At 46.1% G+C, this 17476-nt stretch overlaps 1 protein-coding gene across 6 annotated transcripts in view; it reads left to right on the forward strand.

Moving 5' to 3' along the window:
• LOC116946538 (uncharacterized) overlaps positions 1-17476 on the forward strand; it is a 183336-nt gene that overhangs the window by 73070 nt on the left and 92790 nt on the right. For 4 of the 6 annotated variants that reach the window (XR_012945459.1, XM_076070115.1, XM_076070113.1 and 1 more), the window contains exon 3: positions 15142-15181. The exons of the other annotated variants lie outside the window; for them this stretch is intronic. The gene's annotated coding sequence lies outside the window, so the exon portion shown is untranslated. The remainder of the gene's footprint in view (positions 1-15141; positions 15182-17476) is intronic. 6 annotated transcript variants of the gene reach the window in all.

The raw sequence follows: 17476 nt of genomic DNA on the forward strand, positions 1-17476 counted from the left end.
CCTAGGTCGACTCAGCCGCAAATGAGTACCTGGTGCGGTGTGTAAACATCGACTGTTACAGGCCACCCACCCTCTCGTGTGCTGTGCCGGCCTTCATAGGTGCTCGCTAACAGCATCGGCCCCAACAGTGTGTTTCAGGCTATACGGTGGATCTTTGTCTTTATAATGCTCTTATGGAGAGCGGTAGTGTTGTGGCACACTGAAATATGATCCTGGCAACCCGATTTCGATTCTCACTCACGATCAATAAAAGTGGCTGATATTCGAACTGGTCCTGGGCGTCTCCTAGGTCAACTCAGCTTTAAATGCGTGCCTGATGTGGTGTGTAAACATCAGCACGAGGGAGATTTCTTGGAATGAGTTTGGACTACCCATACTTTACCGCGCCATACGTGACCTGCCGATTGGGCTATAATAAAAAAAACAAATTTATGATAGCAATACCACTACTTCTAGCATATGCATAATTAAAATATAGACTTAACAAATTTTGTTCTTACATAATCATGAAAGAGAAAAAGCAAAGCTGTAAAAATATATTCCTGTACTGTAATGTTTTAGTTAGTCTGCCAAACGTAGGCAAGGTCCCAAAAAGTCTCGTAACGACTTCTTTCCGCTCTATAACTGAAATACAGTTGTGGATTAGTCACAGGGGCTTGAATACACACCATATAAATAATGAACTCTTTGTCAGACGGGGGGAGACTTTGTGCAATGCTGTTAGCGAGCACCTATTGACACAAGGATTACTGGTGCCCCGAGGCACCGCTTCCAAAGGCACACCCACCACCTCATGCCCAAATACCAGGAGGCCAAGGCCCTTTGAAATGTATTTTGTGTGGTCCCTGCCCAGTCTTTTTGAATGTAGCCCCCATGCCCAGCCACCGCAAGGCCAAGCAGCTTCTGTTCGGCCAGATAGAGCGGGCTAAACGGGCGCTGCATGGGCTTGAGAAGAGAAGATGCGGAGCTGGTTGCACCTGCCGATGACCGGTACCAGCGGTGTCAAGATCGGCCTCCGTGGAGCTGGCTCGTGAAGGACGCTGCTGGGGGAGTTGAAGGCAGTCGCCCTTCAGCAGCAACAGAGGGCAGAGGAGTGACACTCACAACAACGAAGCGGAGTGCCGGGCAGCTAAAGCGCAGAGAGTTGGCACAGTGGGGAGCACAGTTGGTGCACATAGCAGTCATTTCAGTCAGTCAACCTATGGCAACTGGGTCTGTTCTGTGACCTCCTGGCAGCAGACCTTCGACACTTCACGTGACCTTAAAGTGCACCGAGCATGGCACAAGTGCCGCGGTGACGTCATCGCCTTTTAGCGGTGAACGACGGTTGTTACGCCCTAGTCCATCACCCATGTTGCATATCCATGTGCCCCTGCCTATTGTGAACTTATTATCTGGGGCTGGTTGGGAGACCACTAATGGCACCTGGCTGACCTCTCTCTTTCTCTCACCATTGTTGAGAGACACACCATGATGCCACACACCCATTTTGGGTCGCGTCGTCCCATTGGAGTTCTCGGCACAAATGCCAATTGCCTCTGGGTATGCCCAGCCAGGAATTGAATCCACGTCTCTGGGATTGTATGGCGATGTGCAAAAACACCAAGCCACCGTGTGTTATACACGTGCGCAATGGGCATACGTGATATCACGTGTGCGTCATAGAGGCCACCTTGCAACATATTGCTCACACCACTGCTGACTAGCGAGTTGTAGAGAGCCCCCTGTAGTGTTTGGCCTACTCTTCCAAGCCAGCCAGATGTCTTGGAAGAGGTGAGAATACCCGTATTTTACGCCACCACACCCGACCTACGGAATCGACGAACTGTGGTGGGGACCCATTTGTGCCGCTGGGTGGACAGAGGCGGTGTTAGGATTTAAGAAAATCTCGCTCCATTGCTTCAACCGCCGCGCCCGGAGATGGAACCAAACCAGCGACCCCCCCATTGGCTTGCAAGTCCAGTGCGCTGGCCGTGACACCGCACGGACAACATCCCCCCGCGCATTCTGCTGCGTAGCACCTCGCACTTCATACGATCTCACAGGTTCACACACACACACACATGTACGTGCACATTCAAACACACATTCACACGTGCACACACACACACACCAAAAACACAATACCCCCTTGTAACTGCTAGGCTAAGAGGTTGGCGGGGATACGGGAAGGACTTGAAAGGAAATCCACTCCTCGCATTCTCGGGTTACCACCAAGTGCCACTAAAAAGCCCTGTGTGAGAGGGGGGGTGTTGTTACTTTTCTCCTCCAGCTGGGCTTTGAATGGCCACAGGTGCTGGGGTGGGTTTGCTTTTGCAAACCAGATTTTTGCCTCGAAAAAATGAGTTGACGCGGGCGCCGTGAGCTCATGGCTTTGCTGGTCTCGCGTTCTCTCTCTCTCTCTCAAACAAAATAGAGAGGGAATAATATTCTTGGTTCTTTCGGTAAAGTCACGTAGAAGGGAAACACTAAAATCATATCAATATAAAACAATAAAATTATCACGACGTTTCGACTGCAACACAAGCAATCATCATCAGGTGTGAAAACCACAGCAAGAAATTTGAAAAAAGTGGCGGGTTTGTTTAACGTTAGCACCACGGAGAGTGATTTGACGGTTTGTTCAGATGGACGAGTCCATCTATGTTCGGAAAAGAGGAGGGGGTAGACGAAAATAATGGATGCGGTCTGAAAGCCACCGTAAGCGTGAACAATCAATTAAGACCCGAAAATGGTTTATCAAATTCTTCCAATGATTGCTAAGCCAGAATCCATCTTCTCGGTTGAAATTGTCTCTGTGTTTGTATATGTGGATAGCCTCATGAACGAATCTCTCATGATAGCCAGATGGCTTGCAGAGAACCTCTGTCTTGGAGAAGTCAATGTCATGTGAGCCTACTGAATTATAACAGTGATCTGCTACGGCCAAGATATTTGTCCTACCGTGTTTTAGGTCTGCTTTGTGTTCACGGATGTGGTCCGAGACATGTCGTTTGGTTTCTCCAATGTAACTACTACCACAGAGGCAACTTAGTTTGTAGACGCCAGGGTACTGTATGTCCGGAATCACATCTTTTACAGACGGAACCAGATCACGGATTTTATGTAATGTGTTGAATCGGACCTGGATCTTGTGTTTATTCAAGATTTTGTAGGTCTTTTTTGTGATCCCCGCAATGTAGGGTAAAGTGATGGTTTTGAATGGCTCCTCAAGAGGGTCCTTCTTCATGGTTGGAGTGATAGCTTTACAGATTGTGTAGTCGGAGTAACCATTAGCCTTAAGAGCTTGGTGTACGTGCTAGAGTTCACTGGCTATGTGTTCCTGGTCGGATATGCATTGGGCTCTATGGTGCAGAGTCTTGATGAGGGAATTCTTCTGGGATGGATGGTGGTGTAAATCTGGTTTCAGGTAAGCATCCGTATGGGTAGCTTTCCTGTAGACAGAATGGCTCATTGAACCATCAGGTCTCTTTTTTTATTAGGACATCCAAAAAAGGTAGCTTGCCATCTTTTTCGACTTCCATGGTAAATCTGATGGCTGGGTGTATGGAATTGATGTGGTCGAGGAATTGGTCGAGAGCAGGCCGGCCATGTGGCCAGATGACAAAAGTGTCATCCACGTACCTCTTCCATAAGGTTGGGTGCAGAGTGGCAGTCTGGATGGCGTCAGTCTCAAATTTCTCCATGAAAATGTTGGCTACAACCGGAGATAGGGGGGAGCCCATTGGGGTGCCCTCAGTTTGTTTGTAGAAAGTTCCATTCCAAGTGAAGTATGTATTGGTTAAGCTTGTGTTGCAGTCGAAACGTCGTGATAATTTTATTGTTTTATATTTTTATTATTTTATTGTTTCCCTTCTACGTGACTTTACCGAAAGAACCAAAAATATGAATCCCCGCAGTCACGAAAGCTTTAAATCAAAAGAGAGAAAATTGTTTACCCGTTGTCTGGCTTGTTCAGAGGACACGATGAGAGCTTGAAATGTCAGCGGTTTGAAAGTCTCCTCCGTTCACTTTTTTTGTAAAGAGAGCTTTGTCCATCCTGCGTTGCTACGTTTTTACTTCGTGTAACTTTTTTTTCCCTTCAGCTGCGCCGCGCCAGCTGTTTGTTTGACGGCCAAGCTTTATGGGATTCTTCACGAATTGCCCCGTGGTACTCTCCTACTCGATGGACCGGTTTGTACAGCGTGGATGGGTATTCAAGGACAATTACTGAAGGTCCATCTGGATTACAAAGATGACATGCTGAGGGGAACAAGGCGCGGTTCGGACCGCTTTTGGAAAACAGAATTTGATCATGAATCGTCATGATACCAATACCTTTTTTGTGCCTGCAGTGCAACATTAATGCTCGGTGGCTTTTACCGACTGTGACATGCGGATCAATTACATGGACAACAGCAAAAAACAAAATGAAACGGGCGACTGGCTTGTGCACACAGAAGCGTGTAAGGGGATCGACAATAACAAACAGGCAGAGGGACGCGTAGAGCAGAGAACACATGGAAATCAGAGACTTCACATTGACAGTTAAGGAAAGTAAGTGGTCTTGGGCGGAACGTCGCCGGCAGGGACGATTGGCCGTTGGAGGAGACTCGTGACGGAATGGGAATCGAAGGAGGGGAACTCGCCCTATGGGACAACCGCCACGGAGGTGGAATGGTGAGGTCGGCTGATGTGCATGAGTGCGAGGTAGATTGCGGCACGGCAAGACTGTGAAATGTGACAACCGCGTGGGGAAGCTTCATCCAGTTTCTCAGTTTTCATTTATTTGGTAGAGCCCTGTGAGCCATTCGGCTCTTGAATCGGGTGCAACCGCAACAAACAAAAAAAACATGAACAAGAAAACAGTCACACATAGTCACTTTAAGATGTTTTCTTGTTCGTGTTTTTGTTTTTTGTTTGTTGCGGTTGCACCCGATTCAAGAGCCGAATGGCTCACAGGGCTATACCTAATAAATGAAACTGAAAACTGAAGCTGAGTGTGTGACTGTGCAAACAGAAAATCCAGGAAAAAACAGCAAAATATTCCTGAAAAAGCACCATTCACCAACGCTGTGTGCAAAAATCCTAGTGGGATGCAAGTCAAACAACAACAACAACAACCATAAGACAACTTAGATTAAGGCCATCAGTCTAACTCCGTACTACAACAAACAAACATGGCCAAACCAAAAACGTTTTCGACATCACCAAAATAAAGCCATAAATGCAATGTAACAGTGATTATAGGGACTGTGACCGAATTTGTAACAATAAGCTACATAAATAACATGTAACACCAAACCCTAGAGCCATAGCTGGCTGCATGAGTCACTCCACAACAACAGGAGCATCAGTCGGAGTATCAAATTTTTCAATGCACCTTTAAGATCAGCACGCTAAATCAAAATACAGATAATAATCCAGCTGTCAATAGACAGTAGCTGATAATAACAATACGTACGGTACTGTCTATGAAAATGCATTACTTACCACGCATGTATTTTCATATCATCTAAATCACTCGTCATTTGAATTGCCAACGGCGTGGCATTGTTCACGTGGAACATGTCCATTGTATGTGGTGCATGCACTGAAGTACGTTGTGATCGCAAAAGGGTAAAATTGCAACAGTTGTCTCTCAGGAGTTCAACTCTTCTTCGGAATCTTCTCTCAAGTATAAAACATGCATTTAAGCCAATGCGTTTGCCATGATACATTTAGTTAATTGGTGTCATAATGGACATATCAGCTGTGAGCACCGGACCACTGTTCTCAGGGACTCAAGGTCGTGCCCTTTGACTTGGCAATTACCAAATGCCTGCTTCGTGTTGCACGTCTGAGATGGGTTTTTTTTTATGTGAGCCCGGGGCAACACGTTATTTATAAATGTGTGAAATTATATGGTGCATGAGAGTCATTGTTGAATAATCACTTACGAATCTGGCGATATAGAATAACTACGATAACTTTTGTAATCCAAATGGTTAACCGAAAACGATGTAAAAGGCCTTTCTAAACTCATTGATTGTAAACAATGTCTTTTCCGAGAGTAACCAGCGGTCGCAAACAAATGACGTCAAGCAAACAGAATGTCTGTTGATATTTTGTATTCGCTTGCAGCTCATGGCAAGTTGGTTCAAATATTGATGTTCATTTTAACACGTTGGCTTTCACAACCAAAATAATCTGTAATGCAGGTGTTTTGGGTTAAATGGCATAAAACATATAAATATGTTTAAATTTTGACTTGAAACTTTCGTGACTGCAGGAATTCATATTCTTGGTTCTTTCGGTAAAGTCACGTAGATAGAAAATAAAAAATAAAATAAAAATGTGAAAATCATGAATGAAAAATAAAAATAAAAGCAAAAAACCACGACGTTTCAATCGCAACACAAGCGGTCTTCATCAGGCCTGATGAAGACCGCTTCAATCTACGTGACTTTACCAAAAGAACCAAGAATATATGAATGTGTTGTTGAACCTGCCACCACGCAACACAGGCAAAGAGTATTTTTTGTCACGTAAGTCTTACTAATTGCCTTGGCTCTCCAACACAACGGTGTAGCTGTACTAGTAACGCACTGGCATGTTCTGTTTTACGTGACAAACCTTACTAATTGGCTGTCGAGCGGCGGCGGGTTTAACGACACACGCAAATATTTACGCGATCTAGCCGAAAACACACCGGCATTGTGAATTAATGTTCATTATTTGTGCATTTATTTCTCAGAACCATGCTGTCTGGGACAGGAAAGTGGTAGGGGGGGTAAACTCGGTTGAAACAAAATGCAAGAAGGGGGTCACAGCAGCGTAAATAACGTTGAGAACCACCGCGGTACGATACGCCGATCCTAAAACTGCGGGGGGCCGGGGGGCACAAACTCCACGAACAGCGACGCGAGGTTGGAGCGACAGGGCCTGAGGAAGGAGAAAAAGATTTGGCTCACTGCCCCCACCAAAGTGGGACTCACGTGTAGGGCCATGAAGATTGATATTGGGGGGGGGGGATAAGGCAGAAGGTAACTAACGTACCGGGAGAAGGTAACTAACGTACTGGAGGAAGGTAACTAACGTACCAATAGAAGGTAACTAACGTACTGGGAGGTGACTAACGTACCATGGAAAGTGACTAACGTTCAGGGAGAAGGTGACTAACGCACCGGGAGAAGGTGACTAACGTACCGGTGGAAGGTAGCTAACGTACTGGAGGAAGGTAACTAACGTACCGGGAGAAGGTAACTAACGTACCGGGAGAAGGTAACTAACGTACTGGAGGAAGGTAACTAACGTTCCGGGAGAAGGTAACTAACGTACCGGGAGAAGGTAACTAACGTACCGGTAGAAGTTAACTAACGTACCGGTAGAAGTTAACTAACGTACCGGTAGAAGTTAACTAACGTACCGGTAGAAGTTAACTAACGTACCGGTAGAAGGTAGCTAACGTACCGGGAGAAGGTAACTAAGGTACTGGAGGAAGGTAACTAACGTACCGGTAGAAGTTAACTAACGTACCGGTAGAAGGTAACTAACGTACCGGGAGGAGGTGACTAACGTACCATGGAAAGTGACTAACGTTCATGGAGAAGGTAACTAACGCACCGGGAGAAGGTAACTAACGCACCGGTAGAAAGTAACTAACGTACCGGCGGAAGGTAACTAATGTACTGGGGTAAGGTAACTAACGTTCCGGGAGAAGGTAAGTAACGTTCCGGGAGAAGGTAACTAACTTACCGGGAGAAGGTAACTAACTTACCGGGAGAAGGTAACTAACTTACCGGGAGAAGGTAACTAACGTTCCGGGAGAAGGTAAGTAACGTTCCGGGAGAAGGTAACTAACTTACCGGGAGAAGGTAACTAACTTACCGGGAGAAGGTAACTAACGTACTGGGAGAAGGTAACTAACGTACCGGGAGAAGGTAACTAACTTACCGGGAGAAGGTAACTAACTTACCGGGAGAAGGTAACTAACGTACCGGGAGAAGGTAACTAACTTACCGGGAGAAGGTAACTAACTTACCGGGAGAAGGTAACTAACGTAACGGGAGAAGGTGACTAACGTACCGGCGGAAGGTAACTAACGTACTGAGGGAAGGTAACTAACGTTCCGGGAGAAGGTAAGTAACTTTCCGGGAGAAGGTAACTAACGTACCGGGAGAAGGTGGTTAACGTTCCGGGAGAAGGTAACTAACGTACCGGTAGAAGGTAACTAATGTACCAGTAGAAGGTAACTAACTTACCGGGGGAAGGTAACTAACGTACCAGTAGAAGGTGGCTAACGTTCCGGGAGACGGTAACTAACGTACCGGTACAAGGTGAATAACGTACCGGTAGTAGGTAACTAACGTACCAGTAGAAGGTAACTAACGTACCGGGAGGTGACTAACGTACCATGGAAAGTGACTAACGTACCAGTGGAAGGTAACTAACGTATCGGGAGAAGGTGAATAACGTACCGGCGAAAGGTAACTAACGTTCCGGGAGAAGATAACTAACGTACCGGGAGAAGGTAACTAACGTACCGGGAGAAGGTAACTAACGTACCGGGAGAAGGTAACTAACGTACCGGGAGAAGGTAACTAACGTACTGGAGGAAGGTAACTAACGTATCGGTAGAAGTTAACTAACGTACCGGTAGAAGTTAACTAACGTACCGGTAGAAGGTAACTAACGTATTGGGGGAAGGTGACTAACGTACCATGGAAAGTGACGAACGGTCATGGAGAAGGTAACTAACGCACCGGGAGAAGGTGACTAACGTACCGGTAGAAAGTAACTAACGTACCGGCGGAAGGTAACTAATGTACTGGGGGAATGTAAGTAACGTTCCGGGAGAAGGTAAGTAACGTTCCGGGAGAAGGTAAGTAACGTTCCGGGAGAAGGTAACTAACTTGCCGGGAGAAGGTAACTAACTTACCGGGAGAAGGTAACTAACTTTCCGAGAGAAGGTAACTAACTTACCGGGAGAAAGTGACTAACGTTCAGGGAGAAGGTGACTAATGCACCTCGAGAAGGTGACTAATGTACCGGGAGAAGGTAACTAACTTACCGGTAGAAGGTAACTAACGTACCGGTAGAAGTTGACTAACGTACCGAGAGAAGGTGACTAACGTATCAGTAGAAGGTAGCTAACGTTCAGGGAGAAGGTGACTAACGTACCGGGAGAAGGTGACTAACGTACCGGTAGAAGGTGACTAACGTACCGGGAGAAGGTGACTAGCGTTCAGGTAGAAGGTGACTAACGTACCGGGAGAAAGTGACTAACGTTCAGGGAGAAGGTGACTGACGTTCAGGGAGAAGGTGACTAACGTACCGGGAGAAGGTGACTGACGTACCGGGAGAAGGTGACTAACGTACCGGGAGAAGGTGACTGACGTTCAGGGAGAAGGTGACTAACGTTCAGGTAGAAGGTGACTAACGTACCGGGAGAAAGTGACTAACGTTCAGGGAGAAGGTGACTGACGTTCAGGGAGAAGGTGACTAAAGTACCGGGAGAAGGTGACTAACGTACCGGGAGAAGGTGACTAACGTACCGGGAGAAGGTGACTAACGTACCGGGAGAAGGTGACTAACGTACCGGGAGAAGGTGACTAACGTACCGGGAGAAGGTGACTAACGTTCAGGGAGAAGGTGACTAACGTACTCGGAGAAGGTGACTAACGTACCGGGAGAAGGTGACTAACGTACCGGGAGAAGGTGACTAACTTACCGGGAGAAGGTAACTAACGTACCGGGAGAAAGTGACTAACGTACCTGTAGAAGGTGACTAACGTTCAGGGAGAAGGTGACTGACGTTCAGGGAGAAGGTGACTAACGTACCGGTAGAAGGTGACTAACGTACCGGGAGAAAGTGACTAACGTACCGGGAGAAGGTGACTAACATACCGGTAGAAGGTGACTAACATACCGGTAGAAGGTGACTAACGTACCGAGACAAGGTGACTAACGTATCGGTAGAAGGTAGCTAACGTTCAGGGAGAAGGTGACTAACGTACCGGGAGAAGGTGACTAACGTACCGGGAGAAGGTGACTAGCGTTCAGGTAGAAGGTGACTAACGTACCGGGAGAAAGTGACTAACGTTCAGGGAGAAGGTGACTGACGTTCAGGGAGAAGGTGACTAACGTACCGGGAGAAGGTGACTGACGTACCGGGAGAAGGTGACTAACGTACCGGGAGAAGGTGACTGACGTTCAGGGAGAAGGTGACTAACGTTCAGGTAGAAGGTGACTAACGTACCGGGAGAAAGTGACTAACGTTCAGGGAGAAGGTGACTGACGTTCAGGGAGAAGGTGACTAAAGTACCGGGAGAAGGTGACTAACGTACCGGGAGAAGGTGACTAACGTACCGGGAGAAGGTGACTGACGTTCAGGGAGAAGGTGACTAACGTACCGGGAGAAGGTGACTAACGTACCGGGAGAAGGTGACTAACGTACCGGGAGAAGGTGACTAACGTTCAGGGAGAAGGTGACTAACATACTGGGAGAAGGTGACTAACGTACCGGGAGAAGGTGACTAACGTACCGGGAGAAGGTGACTAACTTACCGGGAGAAGGTAACTAACGTACCGGGAGAAAGTGACTAACGTACCTGTAGAAGGTGACTAACGTTCAGGGAGAAGGTGACTGACGTTCAGGGAGAAGGTGACTAACGTACCGGTAGAAGGTGACTAACGTACCGGGAGAAAGTGACTAACGTACCGGGAGAAGGTGACTAACATACCGGTAGAAGGTGACTAACATACCGGTAGAAGGTGACTAACATACCGGGAGAAAGTGACTAACGTTCAGGTAGAAGGTGACTAACGTTCAGGGAGAAGGTGACTGACGTTCAGGGAGAAGGTGACTAACGTACCGGGAGAAGGTGACTAACGTACCGGGAGAAGGTGACTAACGTTCAGGGAGAAGGTGACTAAAATGTACCGGGAGAAGGTGACTAACGTACCGGGAGAAGGTGACTAACGTTCAGGGAGGTGATTAACGTTCAGGGAGAAGGTGACTGAAGGTGACTAACGTACCGGGAGAAGGTGACTAACGTTCAGGGAGAAGGTGACTAACGTACCGGGAGAAGGTGACTAACGTACCGGGAGGTGACTAACGTACCGGGAGAAGGTGACTAACGTACCGGGAGAAGGTAACTACCATCGTGGGGGGAGGAAATGGACAGGGGAGAGGTGAGAGACATGGACATCTGGGTGTCATTATATTCACCTTTTTAGACGTAGCATCTAAAGTATCCGGGATCAGGAAATGTACGGACATTGCCGGTTTGATGTTTCACAGACCGCGTTATTAAAGCCGAACACTCTTTCATGGAATTGGCCAAACGTCTTGATGCGGTGACCTGGAACAGGATCTTGAGGCTTACCGAGGCTTTCCTGGGTACAAGGAAGAGGAACAGAACAGCAATAAAACTAAACTATTTTTGATTTTACCAGGTAAGGCCACATTGAGCTACGTTGCTATTTTTCAGAAGCAATCTGGTCATCACAAACAATGGCTCAACGAAGTTGCTTATCATGCGGAGATTTATAGCAGCCAAATTTTCGAGACGCACATGATGTTGATTCTAAATGTGGAGATGAAACACCGGAGGACCCGGAGAAAAATCCTCACGACCACGGCGAGAGAGAGACACCGCAAACTCCAAATATACAGCAGGCGTCAGGGTTGGGATCGAATCCTGCACGACCTCCTGTGTACCAGGCGAGGTTGTTAACAACTCGCCATCACTGCCCGTGACTGGCTGGTGGAGGGGCCTCCACTAGAGCCAGCTCCAGAGAGCCATGGCCCAGAGTTCCACGTTGGACAGACTTTCTTTGAAGAAGTGCGAATACCAACCAAGACGTTTCGCCATCGCAGGCGACTGCTGGGTGGATTGTAATGGGGAGGATTTAAGAAAACTGGGCAAATGATGATTTAAAGCTTTCGTGACTGCAGGGATTCATATTCTTGTTTCTTTCGGTAAAGTCACTTAGAAGGGAAACAATAAAATAATAAAAATATAAAACAATAAAATTCTCACGACGTTTCGACTGCAACACAAGCAATCATCATCAGGTGTTATTTTTTTTTCAAATTTTCTTGCTGTGCGTTTCACACCTGATGATGATTGCTTGTGTTGCAGTCGAAACGTCGTGATAATTTTATTGTTTTATATTTGTATTATTTTATTGTTTCCCTTCTACGTCACTTTACCGAAAGAACCAAGAATATGAATCCCTGCAGTCACGAAAGCTTTAAATCAAAATTTTGGGCAAATGATGTTATTCACACTTAATAAAGAAAGGCTGGCTACGTACGTTTGCGAACGAAGTTCAACATACATGTGTAATGATTTAATACTGTACCCAATTTCCATGGCGAGCAGTGGGTAATGTTCGTGCAAATGAACATGGCTCTTTAACCAGCGTGCCACCCTCAGCAGCACCGATTGCGAACTTTTCATTAAAAAAAGTGTAATTTTATAACTTATGGAAAAAAACGTCATCTCTCTCTTTACTCTTCAGGAAACGTGTGGTCTTGTTGCTACCCCCCTCCCCTCCTCAATAAAAGCAAACTGTATCACTGCGGTGCTTGTAAAGTCAAAATTAAAGAGGACCCGGTGTCAGAGGGCTACAGGGCTTCGACACGAAACATTGCCCAACAGGCACACACACACACAGCAGGTTTGCCCGCACGGTAACGTGCGCTTATATATTTTTTACGTAATGATTTCTTTGAGAGAAAAAAAGTTACATTTTCATATTGTCACTCGTTCGGGGAGTTTTTTCACAACGACAGCAAAAGCGCAAATCTAGGGGCCCGAGGACCTGAACGTGCGCTGTTGCCGAAGACGGCGTACAATATGAGCGATGAAAACCACAGATATTCGTATTTACAGCGAACCGACTTATGACGAGGAGTCGCGAGTTTCGCATATTCGCGAATTACTGAATGTGTCCCAATTCCCTATTCGCGACACCGCCAGACTCCCGAATTGTACGTAGTGCCTACAGACCACCCACACCAAGGATGGTGCTCGCAGAATGTTCCTTCTGTACATGTTCCTTCTGTACATGTTCCTTCTGTACATGTTCCTTCTGTACATGTTCCTTCTGTACATGTTACTGCTCTACATGTGAAACTGTCTGCTGCGATGATTGGGCACGCCACTTCGGCTACCCGCGTAGTCCTCAGTCTCGCAGTAATCCCGCTCTGAGCTCGCTATTGCACATGTATTAATTGTTTGACTTTACACGTACTCACAGTTCATGCATTTCGTGAGGTCCGTGGCAAAACAACTTGAAATGCAATCGGGGAAAGTGTTTGCGGCTGGCGCTTCGCAGAGTACATAAAGTGATAACTGCCCAGTGTTGTTTATCAAACGCCTGCACCTCCTCCAGAATGCCTCGCCATCCCCATCGCCAAAGCAGCATCATCATCATCATCATCAAATGAAGTTAAAAAAAAAACATTGTTCTTTAAAATGTATTATTTCTTCATTGTAATCATTGTTATTAAACGCTTTCCATTTCACCCACCTATGTTCCCTCCTACCAGGAACGTAACCCCATTTGTTACCCCATTGCAAACAAGGTTTCTGCATTCGCGAATTCTGCATTCGCGAGCGTTTTCAAGAACGCAAACCTCGCGGATGGAGAGAGAGAGGGCGGTTCGCTGCAACTATTCAGCCCCTGGTGCATTGATGACTGCATCAATTTTCACCCAGTCAATCTGCGCCCTTTAACAGTTTACCAAGGCCATGGATGGCGTCGTGGTAATTAATATTCGATACTCTAAATAAATACCACGACCTAAATTAGACATCGCTAGAAATTATAAGAATAGGTTTTACCGTTGCTGGCTATAAAACATGTGTTAAGATGTTAACACACCAAACTGAAACCTATTTGCAAGGAATCATGTCTGCATTAACCACATTTGTGGTGAACATTTAAACAAAAACATGTATATGCATTGTCTTTGAAACCGATTGGACCACACCAGAAGCAGCTTTCTTTAGAACCTTGTCTCAAAGAGTGTTCTTTTGATACTGGCAAGGGAAGGTCCCATGATGTAGCTGCTCACCCCGAGCTCCCAATCTTTAAAATTAAAGTATATTTAATATATATATTTTTAAAAATGAAACGGCTACACTGAGATACCACGACCTAAATTAGACATCGCTAGAAATTATAAGAATAGGTTTTACCGTTGCTGGCTATAAAACATGTGTTAAGATGTTAACACACCAAACTGAAACCTATTTGCAAGGAATCATGTCTGCATTAACCACATTTGTGGTGAACATTTAAACAAAAACATGTATATGCATTGTCTTTGAAACCGATTGGACCACACCAGAAGCAGCTTTCTTTAGAACCTTGTCTCAAAGAGTGTTCTTTTGATACTGGCAAGGGAAGGTCCCATGATGTAGCTGCTCACCCCGAGCTCCCAATCTTTAAAATTAAAGTATATTTAATATATATATTTTTTTAAAAATGAAACGGCTACACTGAGATTCCGTGAGACAAAAAAAGCACAGAGTTGGAGTCCAACGAGGTTTCGCTCTTTTCTTCTCGTGCCGTTTAGGGCGATGTTCGATGACTTTTTCTGAAAATTTTATTGTCGACAATTATCCATGAATATCAATAGTGAACACATTGCTTGGTTTTCCCTGGCTTAAAGATCTCCGACGGTGTTTGTGGGTTGTACTGCGTGTTGTTCGGCATTGTGGGCGAACTGAAATAAAAATGATGAAATGAAGAGGCAGACTAACAGCAGATTGCAGTGCTTTAAAAAAAAACTGAACTTAAGCAACAAACCAAATGTGCCAATAGAAGAAAGTTTTTATTTTATATTCGGGTATAGCAACTGCTGTGACATATGGAGTCAGAAATACAGACAATGGCAGATACAATGAAACATCGCTGGAAGGGATGATGGCTGATAGTCGAGACGAACGATGGACTAACGATGGAGTGGCAAACCAGGAGTTGTTCATGGTTACTCGATGGGATTTTACATCACAGGACCAAGGGAGATGGCAATAGGCTGGAGAAACCTTCATCCACCAGCGCATTGATCGCTACTGGTGAGAATGATGATGATGAAGCCAGCATTATTGGCCAGAGGTTGGATTCAAATGATAAAAACGTCGTTTTTTTTTTCCTCCGCAGAGGGCAGCGCTCACCGCTGAACTGTCCACATATCAAAGTGGTAAGTTTGACACGTTCTGAAAGAATGATGGTGCTCGAACTAGTTAATCTCCATATATATAAAAGGCAAAGTTGTGATTATGTGTGTCTGTTCAAAATGTTTAGCGTACTTCCCGACATGCAACAAACTTGAAATTTGCCATGTAGGTACTTTCCAGACTGTACACTATGCAAAAATTATAAAATTACACTTTTTTTGGGGGGGGGGGGGGGGGGATGGGGGGGAGCTCAAGATTTCATTTATTTTTTGCACGGCAAGTGAGCTGTGACGTCTAATATGTCACGTGACCCGCGCATGTGAAAGCGTAACGCATTGTAGTGTAGTGGTTAGCGCTACGCTGCGCTACGAACCCGGCGACCTGAGTTCGATTCCCGCTCACGGCCACCACCGGTGACGATTATTTTAACCGGTCCTGGGCCTCCCCTAGGTCGACTCAGCCTCAAATGTGTAACTGGTGTGGTGTGTGAACATCGCCACTGGGGAGACGAAGGCGGCCGGGCGTGGTGAATCCAAGTCCCGGGCGAAGCCAGGCAGTAAAGCTAGTGCTACAAGCGACAAACACACCTATTTTTGTGTGTGTGTGTATCTGGTGCTCTAAACTGTGTGAAAGTCGCGTGCAAAAGCATTTGCGAAATAATCTTCAACCAACTTCCAGCGGGGGGTGGAAGGACAGAAGGATGCCGATTCTCAATTATGGCCCGAAGCTGAAGTGCGTGGCACGAGAATGAAGTCACGTGAATGAAGTCACGTGAATGAAGTCACGAGAATGAAGTCACGAGAATGAAGTCACGTGAATGAAGTCACGTGAATGAAGTCACGTGAATGAAGTCACGTGAATGAAGTCACGTGAATGAAGTCACGTGAATGAAGTCACGTGAATGAAGTCACGTGAATGAAGTCACGTGAATGAAGTCACGTGAATGAAGTCACGTGAATGAAGTCACGTGAATGAAGTCACGTGAATGAAGTCACGTGAATGAAGTCACGTGAATGAAGTCACGTTTTGCCCACCGCTTGCCCAACCGAACTGCACGGCTGGTCTTGTGACCTCTGTGGTGCAAGAGTGGCGCTCAGTCGCCGTCTCACCTGGGGAGCTCCACTGCCAAGCCGGCACCGCCACATCAAGTCTCCGAGGATGGCCGGCTCACGTTACAGTTATCAGATCGACATGCAAAGCCTTCTCATGCACGCATGCATGCATTGAAAAAATATATATATCTTGTTGGCCTGATTAGACTATTGGAGCAGGTGCTGTAAGCAAGCACTTATCAGGGTTGGCACGATATGTTAATGAGCAGTTTGGGCCAAAGGCAATTTCCAGCCACATTTGTCTCCTGCAGCACTGGGTGTTGTTGGCATTGACAGATTTGGCAATTTGATTCAAGCAGTGACAGCTGGGCTGTACGGGGACCTTGGGACAGTGCCCCACCACAAAATGTGACTTATTAAAGGATATACAATGTTTGTTTATCTTAATTCATGAATTAAACCCGATTTGCCTGGCCCCCAATGAGACGCGGATTTTGGCATCTTCAGTTTGGCATCCCGATGACCGATTTAAATAATCGCCCCAACCGAGTTGCTGTCCGGTGAGAGGACCCCGAGGCGAAAGGACAGTGGCGTCCGTGGGTGCCGATTGGGCGCTTTGCGGGCGGCCCGCTACTTTAGCTCCGGCCGAACGCACTGGTGAGTGCCATAACTTGACGTTGTTTTGTTTTTACGTCATCGTCGCAATTTGAAGTCGTGCACCTTCCGATTGGCTGCGTACGGTGGGACAGAAGTTTAACGTACATACGTCAACTTTTGCTTAACTTTTAAACATTTTTTTTAAAAACGGCCAATGCTGTCGTTATAAAATAAAAAAAACTGAAGTAATACAAGCTCAAAATAAATGGCGAATTTAAGTCGTCTAACTTGATTAATTTCATATCTATTTCAATAAATTCGATTCACTATGAATATAATTTGAATCGATTTGGTGCACTTCAATCTCGACCCTTATCAGATGGACATGTTGGCATCTCATTGGCCAATTCAATCCAATATTGGGCTACTGGGGCAGCTGCTGCATCGCCCCATGTCCAATAAGAAGCTTGCCATGCGATCGCATAGAGACAGTCTATGGCCAGTGTCACACTGGCACTGCCGAATCAAAAATGTGGCTCACCACTCACAATTGGCGTTAAGCCGACGTGAAACTCCAAGGTACAGGTGTTAATTGAGTCTGGCAGTCATACATTAACTGGTATGCAACGCCACTTAGCATTCATGCAACATAGTTGGTGAAAGACTTAT

The sequence above is a fragment of the Petromyzon marinus genome, chromosome 27, assembly GCF_048934315.1.
Source record: "Petromyzon marinus isolate PM22_M1 ecotype Great Lakes invasive population chromosome 27, UKy_Petmar_22M1.pri1.0, whole genome shotgun sequence".
Lineage (NCBI taxonomy): Eukaryota > Metazoa > Chordata > Hyperoartia > Petromyzontiformes > Petromyzontidae > Petromyzon > Petromyzon marinus.